Raw genomic sequence first — 12660 nt, 5'->3', positions numbered from 1 at the left:
AACAGCAAGCCCTTGAGTGAATTACTCCGTGAGGCTCAGAAGGTCTTTGTCAGAAGGGACGAAGAGAAACAAAAGAAGACGGCAAGGATAATGGTCCAGACAGTGCGACAAGTAACCGCAGATAGTAGAGAGAGACAGGGACCATGGTTGGATCGAGGTAGTAGCCAGGAGCAAGGAGGAGGGCTAAGGAAGGCTTTAAGATGTTTTCACTGCAACGAAGAGGGACACTTCAGGCGCGAGTGCCCCAGATACCGACGGGAAGTGCGCTCGTATGCCATGATGGAAGATGAAGACTAGGGAGGTCGGGGGTTCCACCCCTTGGGGAAAAATCATCGGCAGGAACCCTGGTAAACTTGAAATTAGGTCCCCAAGGGTGTGACACAACCTTCATGGTCGGCTCAGTCCTGTGAGTTATACGCACTCCAAAGGGCTCTGATAATATTGGTAAAGAGAGTCGGAACTGTATACACTGACTCCAAATACGCCTATGGGATAGTACATACATTTGGGAAGATATGGAAAGAAAGAGGACTGATAACGGCCAGGGGAAAGGGACTGGCACATGAACAAATGATAAGTATGACACTGGAAGCCCTGGCCTTACCAACTGAGATTGCAGTAGTACATGTACCCGGACACCAAAAAGGATCAACACCTGAAGCGGTGGGGAACCGTCTAGCAGACGGGGAGGCCAAACGAGCAGCAGTTGAAGAACCGATACAGCTCCTGACCTTGATACCAGTGAGGGAAGGACTTACTAAACAACCTGTGTTTACTCAAATGGAGATTGATAGTATGAACCAACTAGGAGCCCGAAAAGACACTGATGGTGAATGGACGGTCCCTGATGGGAGACAGGTACTAAATAAGGAAGTAACCCGCAACATCCTCCAACAGTTGCACCATCAAACCCACTGGGGAGTACAGGCCATGTGTGATACAATTCTGAGGGACTATGTATGCAAAGGAATATACACACTGGCCCAGCAAGAGGTAACTGGATGTCCGACATGCCAGCGGATAAACAAGAAAGTGATGCGATCTACTCCAAAAGGTGGCCAGCCACTGGCCATGAGACCGTTCCATAGAGTCCAAATCAACTTTACCGAGCTACCCCCAGTGCAGAGATGGAAGTACCTGTTAGTAATAGTGGATCACTTTACCCACTGCGTGGAAGCATATCCGACTACCAAAGCTGATGCGCCTACGGTAGCCCGAATACTACTTGAGAACATAATCCCCAGATATGGGATCATGGGGTCCATAGACTCGGACAGAGGGACACACTTTGCCTCCAGGACGCACCAGTTAATTTGTGATGCACTGAGTATCCAATGGAAATACCATACCCCGTGGCATCCCCAGAGTTCGGGACGAGTAGAAAGAATGAACAGCACCCTAAAGGCACAACTGACCAAGTTGATGTTAGAAACCAAACTACCATGGACTAAGTGTCTCCCTATTGCCCTTTTAAGAATACGAACAGCGCCCCGCAAGGACATAGGAATATCCCCGTATGAGATGTTGTTCGGACTCCCGTATTGGAATAAGGTGGAAGGGTACCCCACGCTACAAGGGGGTGATATCTTTGTAAGGGACTATTTACTGGCACTATCTCGTTCCTTTGCAGAACTACGGAAAAAGGGTCTCTTGGCCCAGACTCCGCCGCTCGACTTTGCTTTACATCAGATCGTGCCTGGAGATTGGGTTCTGGTAAGGACCTGGAAGCCGGAGAAGTTACAGCCACAGTGGGAAGGCCCTTTCCAGGTCCTGCTAACAACAGAGGCGGCTGTACGGACAAAAGAAAAAGGGTGGACACACGCATCCAGGGTAAAAGGACCGGTGAAGCCCGAAAGCCGCACTGAGTGGACCTGTGTTCCCAGTGAAGAACCGTTGGTGGTGAGGCTGAAAAGGCAGCAAAAATGAACTCTATGTGGACTGTAACATTATTGACTGTAATATATTTGATTCTATATGTCGGGGAAATTGAAGGGAAATGTGACAAGTGCAGAACCGTGGTACGAGTGGGGCAGAGGGTGTTCCCAGGATCATTTGTGTCCCACTCGCATGTGAATGATCGATGCTATGATCTAAGCAAGAGAGAAACATGTTGGGAGAATAGTAAACCTTATTACCAAGTCTATAATAAAGGATACATGGGACAGGGGGGGACCATGAGAAGTCTCAGCTGTCCCAGGAAAGACCGGTGGTTGTGTATAAACAAGGGAGGGCAGTGGGACATCCCATCTACACTGGTTAAGAAGGCGGCAGTGGTCTCCACGGACCCGTCTATATATCAGGAGATAGAGAGAGATATAGTCCTCCCCGATGTTAAAGAGAACCTCTTTATAGACTTAGCGACTCGGATTGCCACGAGCCTAAATGTGAGTGGTTGTTGGGTCTGTGGAGGACCGCACATGAGTGAACAGTGGCCGTGGAGGGGTGAGAGCTTGAGTGTGTGGGAATTGCTTGCGCACAATTGGACAAATGTCCCAGACCGGAAGAAGCAAAGGTGGAAATTGACCAATTACCCGGAGGGACAAGTATGTGTTGAAAGAAAGGGGAAAGTAAAGGTGGGAGAAAGTCCCTGCCGAAGCATTAAATTAGCAAAGAGGGAAGGTAATGTTACCTGGTGGCCAGAGGAGCCAGCATGGTACATAACCAGAGAACCGAATGGCAGTTGCGAGGCCGTAGGAAACGGCTCTAAATTCTGGAAGTGCAGCGGAACGAATCCGTACGAAGGGGTCCCCAGGGTCAGGGAAGTATGGAAGGAAGCAAAGAAAGGAGGATTTGCCCCAGAGGGGTTATTCTGGATCTGCGGTAATCAGGCGTATACCAAACTACCGTGGGACTGGGCGGGTGTTTGCTTCCTGGGTCTCATAAGACCGGAGTTCTTCCTCCTGCCTCAGGAGGGTGACCGGAAGCTGGGAATTAAGCTGTTTGATTCATTAAGGAGAGAAACACGGGAGATAAAGGTGGGCGAGTGGGGTGATGAGTGGCCACCGGCTCGCATCATTGAATACTATGGGCCAGCAACCTGGGCCCAGGATGGGTCGTGGGGGTATCGCACTCCTGTCTACATGTTAAACCGAATTATTAGACTGCAGGCGGTGGTGGAAGTGATAACCAATCAAACGGCACTGGCATTGGAGCTGTTGGCAAAACAGCAGAGCCAGATACGAACAGCAATATACCAGAACAGGCTGGCTGTGGATTACCTATTGGCCTCTGAAGGCGGGGTATGTGGGAAGTTCAATCTTACAAACTGTTGCCTTAAGATAGACGACAGTGGAAAGGCCGTGTTAAAAATATCCGACAAAATTCGGAAACTGGCCCACGTGCCAGTACAAACCTGGAGATCCCTGGGGAACATGAGTTGGCTAGACGGGCTACTAGGGGGGAGCTGGTGGCGCACCGCTCTCCTTGTAGCAGGCGGGGGTCTAATGATTCTCTTGATCCTGCCGTGCTTGATTCCTTGTATACAGGCACTGGTCAGGCGTAACGTATCCCAGCTCCAGGCCGTAGCGATATCCCAACATGGGACGAATGAGCTAAAGATTATGCTATTAAAGAAGAAAGTTGACCCTCAAGGGGGGGGGCGGAGGAAGGGTGGTGGGCCCCCTGGGAGTGAGAGAAATGCTAGCTGAAATGCACATCTTAAAAAGAAAAAGGGTGGTATTTATTGTAAGATTCAAAATTAAGATGTGCGTTTCTGACAGGTCCGGGTTAAAGTCTAGGGACAAGTATGATTTAATTATGTTTAGGGACAACTGTGATTTAATTATGTCCGGGTTAAAGTCTGTAAACAAGTGTGATCTAATTATGAATGCAGAAGCCTTGATAAAATTAACTGTTTGTGGAATCATTGAAGTCCTGAGATATGGACTATTGTTTTACAGAAACGTGTAAAAAAACAACTCCAAATATGGAATGGGATAAGACTATGTACCTCCCGAGTCAGGGAGGGGAGGGGTAAGGAAGAAGGATAAAACCTGCTGCCCTGTAAGGTTCAGGGTTCCCTTGTCTGAGGGAGCCCAGCTCTGCAGAACTGTTAATAAACTTTGTTTCCTTGAATTTGTCTTGAAGCCATTATTCGGGAACGTGGTTCGTTTCTGACAGATGATAAAGATGGTAGATAGAGTAAAACATGAGGCAGATCACTGCTGAAGTGGTGAATATAGTTATGGTTACCACATAAGTGTCAAAATGGTTGTTGTGACACATCTAGTGTGGTAGTGTAGTGGGTAGTGCTAGTCGCTCTCACTTTCAGCTTCCACTCCTGGCCAGGAGTCTCGCAAAAAAGGAGAGCAGAATGTTTAAGTTTCTTCCTGTCAGTATGTAGCCTGTCCAACAGCAAGCCTCATGTTGTCCCACCTCGCTGGTGACACATGGAAACTGAACTCCTTTCGGACTCAGGTTTAACTATAGAGGATGTGGGAGGAGGCCTGGTCCTTACACATGTAGCACACAGGTCTACTGGCATATGGACACGCAATTTTGCTCATGAACCAGATCTGCAGCTATGGGTAAATAGCCACAATGCCTTGTGGGCAACCTCAGGAGAGACAAAGGCTATGGGAGTAAACCTAGACAGGAAATCTGGACTGGAGCCCCGAAAGCGGCTGGATGTCACTGAACATCCTTCTGGCAGCTCCTGCAGCCAAACTGGTGCCTAATGTATTGCTTCATAAGCTTTCCTTTGGACTACACTGGTGAGGCCAAGAATGGGATCTTGACATCCCATCTCAGGATCTCCATACCTTCCACCCAGGCTTGTGATGATGATGATGATCCATTGTCCTTCGGGGCAGACGGATGCCAACTAACCTCCAGAACCACCACAAAGGAAGAAGGATGTAAAACTATCCAAAATTACACAGACACAAAAAGATTTATGAGACTGTTGGCATGGTTGGAAATGCTTGGTTATAATGTTCTGAGTGTGAGTGTGAAGGAAATTTGACTGAAGCATGTAAAGTTTTGAGAATTTAAGAAAGACCAAGTTAAGAAAAGTACAAACATTCCTCGCTGACCATCAACATTGGCATATCTCAAGATGCATGCTTAGCCCACTGATCTGCTCTCTCTACACCCATTACTAAGTGGCTAGGCACAGTTCAAATGCTACCTATAACTTTGCTGATGACATAATTATTGTTGGCAGAATTTCATAATGGGGATGAGGAGGCATACAGGAGTGAGATAGATCAACTGGCTGAGTGGTGTTGAAACAACAACCTGGCACTCAGTTTCAGTAAGACCAAGGAATTGGTTGTGGACTTTAGGAACACATGCCAGTCCTCATTGAGGGATCAGCAGTGGAAAGAGTGAGCAGTTTCAAGTCCTTAGGTGTGCACATCTCCGAGGATCTATCCTGGGCCCAGCAGATTGATGCAATTACAAAGAAGGCACAACAGTGGCTATATTTCATTAGGAGTTTGAGGAGATTTGGAATGTCACCAAAGACTCTCTCAAATTTTTACAGGAGAGCATTCTAACTAGTTGCCTCACCATTTGGATTGAAGGAGCCATTGCCCAGCATCAGGTAAAGCTGTAGAAATATGTAAACATCATCGGCAGTAGAATCCTCAGCATTGAGGATACCTTCAAAAAGTGATGCCTCAAGAAGGCGGCATTTATCATTAGGGCATCCCAGGACATCCCTCTTCTCATTGCTACTATCAGGGAGGAAGTGCAGGAACCTGAAGACACACGCTCAACATTTTAACAGCTTCTTTCCCTCTGCCATCAGATTTCTGAATAGACAATGAACTCATGAATAGTACCACACTATTTTTTAAATTTAATTATATATGTGTATATATATATATATATATTTCTTATTTGTGTTTTATAGTTAGTAAATTATGTATTGCACTGTACTGCTGCCACAAAACAACACATTTCATGATACATGCCAGTGACGTTAAACCTGATACGGATTATTTAATTATATAACCACATGGCCTAAATTTACAGCAAAAGGATTAGAGGAGAACTGAGGTAAATTTCAGCCAGAGAGCCTGAAACCTTGCAGAAAGGTGGTGGAGGAGACAGTTGATCATTTGATGTGCTCTACCCTATGGACAAGGAGCTAGGCTAATCTTGATATGTAGTGGTTCTTTTTTGGCTGGTGTGTACACAATAGTTTGAAGGTCTTCCTTCTTTGCCATGAGTTAAATTAATTAATTGATTAGGTTCCACATTCTCCCTCACAAGGATAAATCCTTTAATGGCCTTACATTTCTTACCACTCCAGTTCTTTCCACCCCCACAGCCTTATAAACTGGCCTTCTGTATAACTCTCAGCCTGGCCCCCAGTACTGGCAGCTATATATTCAATAGGTTCGATAGCACAATCTCACCCTCACTGCAGAACTCCACACCAGGCTTACTTCCCTCACAGGAAAATAGCCACTCACAGGAGATCTGGCCCACGCCCAGGTTTACGGCTGCACAGGTGGAAGGTCAACTGAGGAAGATCTGTACCAGCAAGGCGGCTGGACCGGATGGAGTTTCCCCACGATTACTGAGGGCCTGTGCGACTGAACTGGGAGAACCACTACAGCGCATCTTCAACATGAGTCTAGATCAGAGAAGAGTACCCAGACAGTGGAAAACATCCTGTATTGTCCCGGTACCGAAGAAACCACAACCAAAGGAGTTGAATGACTTCAGACCTGTTGCCTTGACGTCGCACGTGATGAAGACCATGGAGCGGCTGATAATACAGAATCTGAGGCCACAAACCAGGCACGCCCGGGATCCACTTCAGTTTGCGTATAAGGAGAAGGTGGGAGTGGAGGATGCTATCACGTATTTGCTGCACAAATCACTCTCTCACCTAGATGGGGTCAGTTGTGCTGTGAGGATTACATTCCTTGACTTCTCTAGTGCCTTTAACACCATCCAGCCTAAGATCTTAAAGCACAAACTAACGGAGATGGGAGTAGACTCTCACATGGTGGATTGGATAGTGGACTACTTGACAGATAGACCTCAGTATGTGCGGTTGGGAGACTGTAGGTCTGACACGGTGGTCAGCAGCACAGGAGCGCCACAGGGAACCGTACTCTCTCCGGTCCTGTTCACCCTGTACACATCAGACTTCCAATATAACTCGGAGTCCTGCCATGTGCAGAAGTTCGCTGATGACACGGCCATAGTGGGGTGTGTCAGGAATGGACAGGAGGAGGAGTATAGGAAACTGATACAGGACTTTGTGATATGGTGCAACTCAAACTACCTGCGTCTCAATGTCACCAAGACCAAGGAGATGGTGGTGGACTTTAGGAGATCTAGGCCTCATATGGAGCCAGTGATCATTAATGGAGAATGTGTGGAGCAGGTTAAGACCTACAAGTATCTGGGAGTACAGTTGGACGAGAAGCTAGACTGGACTGCCAACACAGATGCCTTGTGCAGGAAGGCACAGAGTCGACTGTACTTCCTTAGAAAGTTGGCGTCATTCAATGTCTGCAGTGAGATGCTGAAGATGTTCTATAGGTCAGTTGTTGAGAGCGCCCTCTTCTTTGTGGTGGCGTGTTGGGGAGGAAGCATTAAGAAGAAGGACGCCTCACGTCTTAATAAGCTGATAAGGAAGGCGGGCTCTGTCGTGGGCAAAGTACTGGAGAGTTTAACATCGGTAGCTGAGCGAAGGGCGCTGAGTAGGCTACGGTCAATTATGGAAAACCCTGAACATCCTCTACATAGCACCATCCAGAGACAGAGAAGCAGTTTCAGCGACAGGTTACTGTCAATGCAATGCTCCTCAGACAGGATGAAGAGGTCAATACTCCCCAATGCCATTAGGCTTTACAATTCAACTGCCAGGACTTAAGAATATTTTTTTTTAAAAGCTATTATTAATGCTTTTTGAGTTAGTGATTTAGATGCATATCATATTATTACTGAGTTAAGTATTGTATGTAATGAGTTTTTGCTACAACAAGTGTATGGGACATTGGAAAAAAATGTTGAATTTCCCCATGGGGATGAATAAAGTATCTATCTATCTATATGTTCAACCGCTGAGGCCTTGTTCTCAGGGATTTGATTTCCACTGCTCCTTCAAATGCTTGCGCCACTTCGTAAACTCATTAAGAATTACTGTGTATTTGGCTCAACATGCACTTCTCTCTGACCAACTTCTACCTTAAAAATGTGGTAATCCAAGTTATTATGGTACAAAAACAATGTATATTTTTGCCACAATAATGTCTGATGTAGATAATATTTCTGTACTATTTTAAGTATAATATTAATATTTTAAGTGTTTCCCAAAGATCCCATATACCTTTATGGTAAAAAGTAGAATAAAGGAGTGTATTTCTTCAGATTTATCTAAAGATATGGCATTAACATGAATTGAAGGTTTTTTTCATTAAATGTACTCTATTAGCAGCTGGACTGCTTGTCATGTGGAAAGTGCAGAACCATGATTTATAGATTGCAGTTTCAGGAGGGCTGGAGCGCAGAAAATAATTCAGGCATAATGAAAAGTCTGTCTACAAAGTATTCAGGGCACAGCATGAAATTCACAAGTTTGCAGCTTAAGATGTGATCCAGGCATCAGTGAAGATTAGAATAAAAATAGAAGATAATATAAATACAAGATGCTATCATAATTTCCCTTCTTTCTGTAAACATTAATATCTGTCACTATATTTGTTTAAGTTCATACATTTTGTATTCTTCTTTTGGAGACTAAAATTGCTGTTGATGGTTTTATGCCTCACTTGTAAAGGAATTATCTTTACCTTTAAGCATGTTCTTGATGCAATACCTTTAAGTTACTAGAATTCTAATAAATCAAATGTGATTATATAATCATCATATGCCCTAAATTATTGTAGAAGCTTGTTTACTTTTGGGGATGATAGGGTACTATATGTGAAACAGTTCTGATCTGTATTTAGAAGCCCCTTGTAATGACATCAATTCCCTATCAATTGACATCTGATTGAAAGACTGAAGGAAGATAATTAGTTCATTAGTTCCTTTTCTTACTCTGCTAAATTGCTGGTTAAGATGTTATCTTGTGTGACTGCTGTAAACTGTTACTGATAAGTCAAACAATTGTTCAGTACCCCCGAGGGCAAGATATAGATATCTATTCCGACTAAGCTAGGCATGGACCTCTTTCACAGATCAGAGGTATCTATTCTGACTAGGCTAGGCAATGACCTCTTTCACAGATCAGTGGTTTTTAACTACTGTATAATCCCCATCCTCTCTCCCAGACCAAAATGGTGTAAATACTGCAACGACTGCTCAATTACAATAATGCATCCTGGAGAGGAAATGACATGCATTCTCTCTTACACTGCAATTGTGCTGGGAATTTCCAGGAAGTTTTGAAACCAGCTCAGTCAGGCTTATTTATACATCTACTACGCTAATGGCACAATGATTCTGATCATACCGACCTAACCCTAAGATTCCTGCTCAACTGATTAAATCCAGCTCCTGCATTGGCAGATTTACAACAAAAAATATCCTGTGCTCTAAAGCTCTCCCATTAATCCTAGCTCATGCTTAGTTTAAAAAAATCTTTACCTTCTTTAAGTATCGAATCTTTGATCTCAATGAAAGAAAAAATCCTATTCTCTTAATCTTAAGAAAACAGGCTGCCTTTTAAGTAATCCTCCTTATATTATTAAGGAATTAAAGGGAAGAAACAAGTTATATGACAGTCCAGTGACTTTTCCTTTAAGTTGTTAGAGATAGGGTATATGGAAACAATAGTGCCAAATTGTGTGGTCACTCAACATCATGATAAATTATAACTTTCTTTAAATAATTTCAATTATTTTATTCATAAAAACTGACATCAGTAATGAGAACTGGAACTAAATAGTTCTTTAAACATTATAAACTTTGTAAATGTAATATTCCTGATTGTTTTAAAAAGAATCTCTTTCAGAAAGTGGTATGTATTTAACATTGACAGGCCTTTTTTTGTGACCCTTTACACATAATATGAACCTCAAATGTGAAAATGCTTGCAGATTTCTTAAATAGCAAACAATTAATTGACAATTAGAACCTGGAAACTTTAACCGACACAGATGGAAATAATCCAAGATCAGGATTTTCTAAATGAGCTGAACGGGAAGGTTTGCTAATGCTGCAGAAGGGGTGGGGGGGGGGCGGGGTTGTGGTGGTGTTTAAACTATAGTTGCAGGGGGATGGGAACCAGAGTGCCGGCACAGATAGTGGAGTGGTTCTGGAGAAAGATGTTGTTAAGCCTACATACCAAGTCAGGAATCATAAGATCGAGCATAGTGGGGACTAATATCCTGAGCTGTGTATATTTCAGTGCAAGGAGTATTGTAGGAAAGTGGATGAGCTCAGGACATAGACCAGTACATGGAATGATGATATTATAGCCATTAGTAAGACTTTGGCACCCAGCTTAATGGTGCATTACCGCCTCCTTCTGTTCCGGAGTATGCGATGGACTCACATTCTAAATCCCTTCACCCAATCGCACACATACACATACCGTAACCTACACTTTATCCTCCCCATCCTAGTACCCTATTTCTGTTTATCCATCATATCCTATAAAAAAACCCTGTACCCCTTAAGAAAGCTAAAAATACCCTGACCTGTGTTCTCTCACCCATGCCCAGCAACCCTTTTAATGTGAATTCCTGCACCCACAATTCCCTTAGATTAATTCTCATCATCTCTCTCTGTATCCCATACTTCCTGCAACTCAGAACTACATGTTCTACTGACTCCTCTTCCTGACATTCCGCACACAATCCTGTCTGGTGTTTCCCTATCAATTTCAATGTTTGGCTTAGTGCACAGTGCCCCAGCCTTAACCTAGTCCACACAATTTCCTCTCTTCTGTATCTACTTCCTACCCTAGTACCTGCAACACATTTTTGTATTTGATATAAATGCCTCCCTTTCCCCTCCCTGTCCCATCTTTCTTGCCACATTTGGTTATTTTTTTCCCAGATTACACACTTAACCTCTGCTTTACTGATACTAATGTGTATTTCTATATTTTCTTTCTTTATTGCCCTCTTTGCCAACTCATCCACCCTTTCATTGCCTTTCACCCCTACATGAGCTGGAACCCATAGAAATTTAACCTGACCTCCCTGATTTGCAACTCTTGTGACTGATTGAAGGACTTCATGAAGTACATCTTGCCGGCTGTTTGAGTGAGAAGACCTTAAACTTGCTAGTACTGAAGATGAATCTGAGCATATCAACGCTTTGACTAGTTTAGTTTTCTCCACCCAACGCAACGTAACCAACACTGCCATCATCTCCACTGTATACACCGCTAACTTATCAGACGTTCTTCTGCTGATTGCAATTGCTTTTGCTGGTATAGCCACCCCAAACCCTGTCACTCCTGTCTCAGGTTCCTTAGCACCATCTGTATAGACCTGAGTATAATCACTATACTTTTCCATCACATGACAGTTAAATGCACTTACCAAATCAGTTTTATACTTTCCTTTCCTTTTTACCTCTAACAAATGCCAGTCTACGTCAGGCCATACCAGCTTCCATGGAGCTACAACCGGATAAACTACTGAAGGACTTATCCTTAGATCAAACACTCCACATGATCTAGCAATATCATTCCCTACCCGACTAAAGTTTTCCCTCTGAAACCTCCCATTTTCCCAGGACTCCTGCAACACTCCTTTAGCAGGGTGAGAATCATTGTGTCCCTGCAAATTAACCCAGTAGTTTGCCATCAATCGCATCCTTCTTAATTCCAAAGGCATTATTCCCATTTCTACCTGCAGGGCTGATACTGGTGATGTTTTAAAAGCCCCACTGCACACTCTCAAAGCCTGAGCCTGAATCACATCCAGTTTCCTTATAAGAGACCTAGCTGCTGATCCATATGCTACACTTCCATAATCCAACACAGATCTTACTAAAGCCACATACATTCTCTTTAATGTTGACCAACTTGCTCCCTATTCCCTACCAGTCAAACATCTCAGCAGCTCAATATTCCAGGGTATTGTTGTTTTGGACGTGATAGAGTGGGAGGGATTAAATGGGGAGGGGTGGCATTACGAGTCAAGGAAAATGTCATGAAAGTGCTCAGTCTGCACAGACTAGTGAGCTTGTCTACTGAGGATTTATGGGAAAAGCTGAGGAATAAGAAAGGCTTGACCACATTAATGGGATTATATTATAGACCATCCAACAGTCTGCAGGATTGAGAGGAACAAATTTGTCGAGAGATTGCAGACTGTTGCAAGAAACATCAGGTTGTGATAGTAGGTGATTTGACTGGGACTCCTATACTGCAAGAGGGCTGGATGGGATAGAGTTTATCAAATGTATACAGGAATGTTTCCTTTTTCAGAACATAGAAGTCTCAACTAGAGATACTAGATCTCGTATTAGGGAATAAGATTGGGCAAGAGACAGAAGTTCGTGTAGTCAAAGAATTTTGCATCAAGTGATCATGATGTCATTATCTCCAAGGCAATTATGCAAAAGGATAGGTCTGGTCCTCAGGTTGAGATTTTAAATTGGAGAAAAGCCATGGTTTATGGTATCAGAAAGGATCTAGCAAATGTGAATTGGCATAGTTTGTTTTCTGGCAAAGGTATATTTCATAAGTGGGAGGCCTTCAAAAGTGATGTTTTGAAAGTACGGGACTTG

This window comes from Hemitrygon akajei, chromosome 3 (genome assembly GCF_048418815.1).
Source record: "Hemitrygon akajei chromosome 3, sHemAka1.3, whole genome shotgun sequence".
NCBI classification, from domain to species: domain Eukaryota; kingdom Metazoa; phylum Chordata; class Chondrichthyes; order Myliobatiformes; family Dasyatidae; genus Hemitrygon; species Hemitrygon akajei.
The sequence above is the reverse complement of the archived record's forward strand: the minus strand, read 5'-3'. Positions refer to the sequence as shown.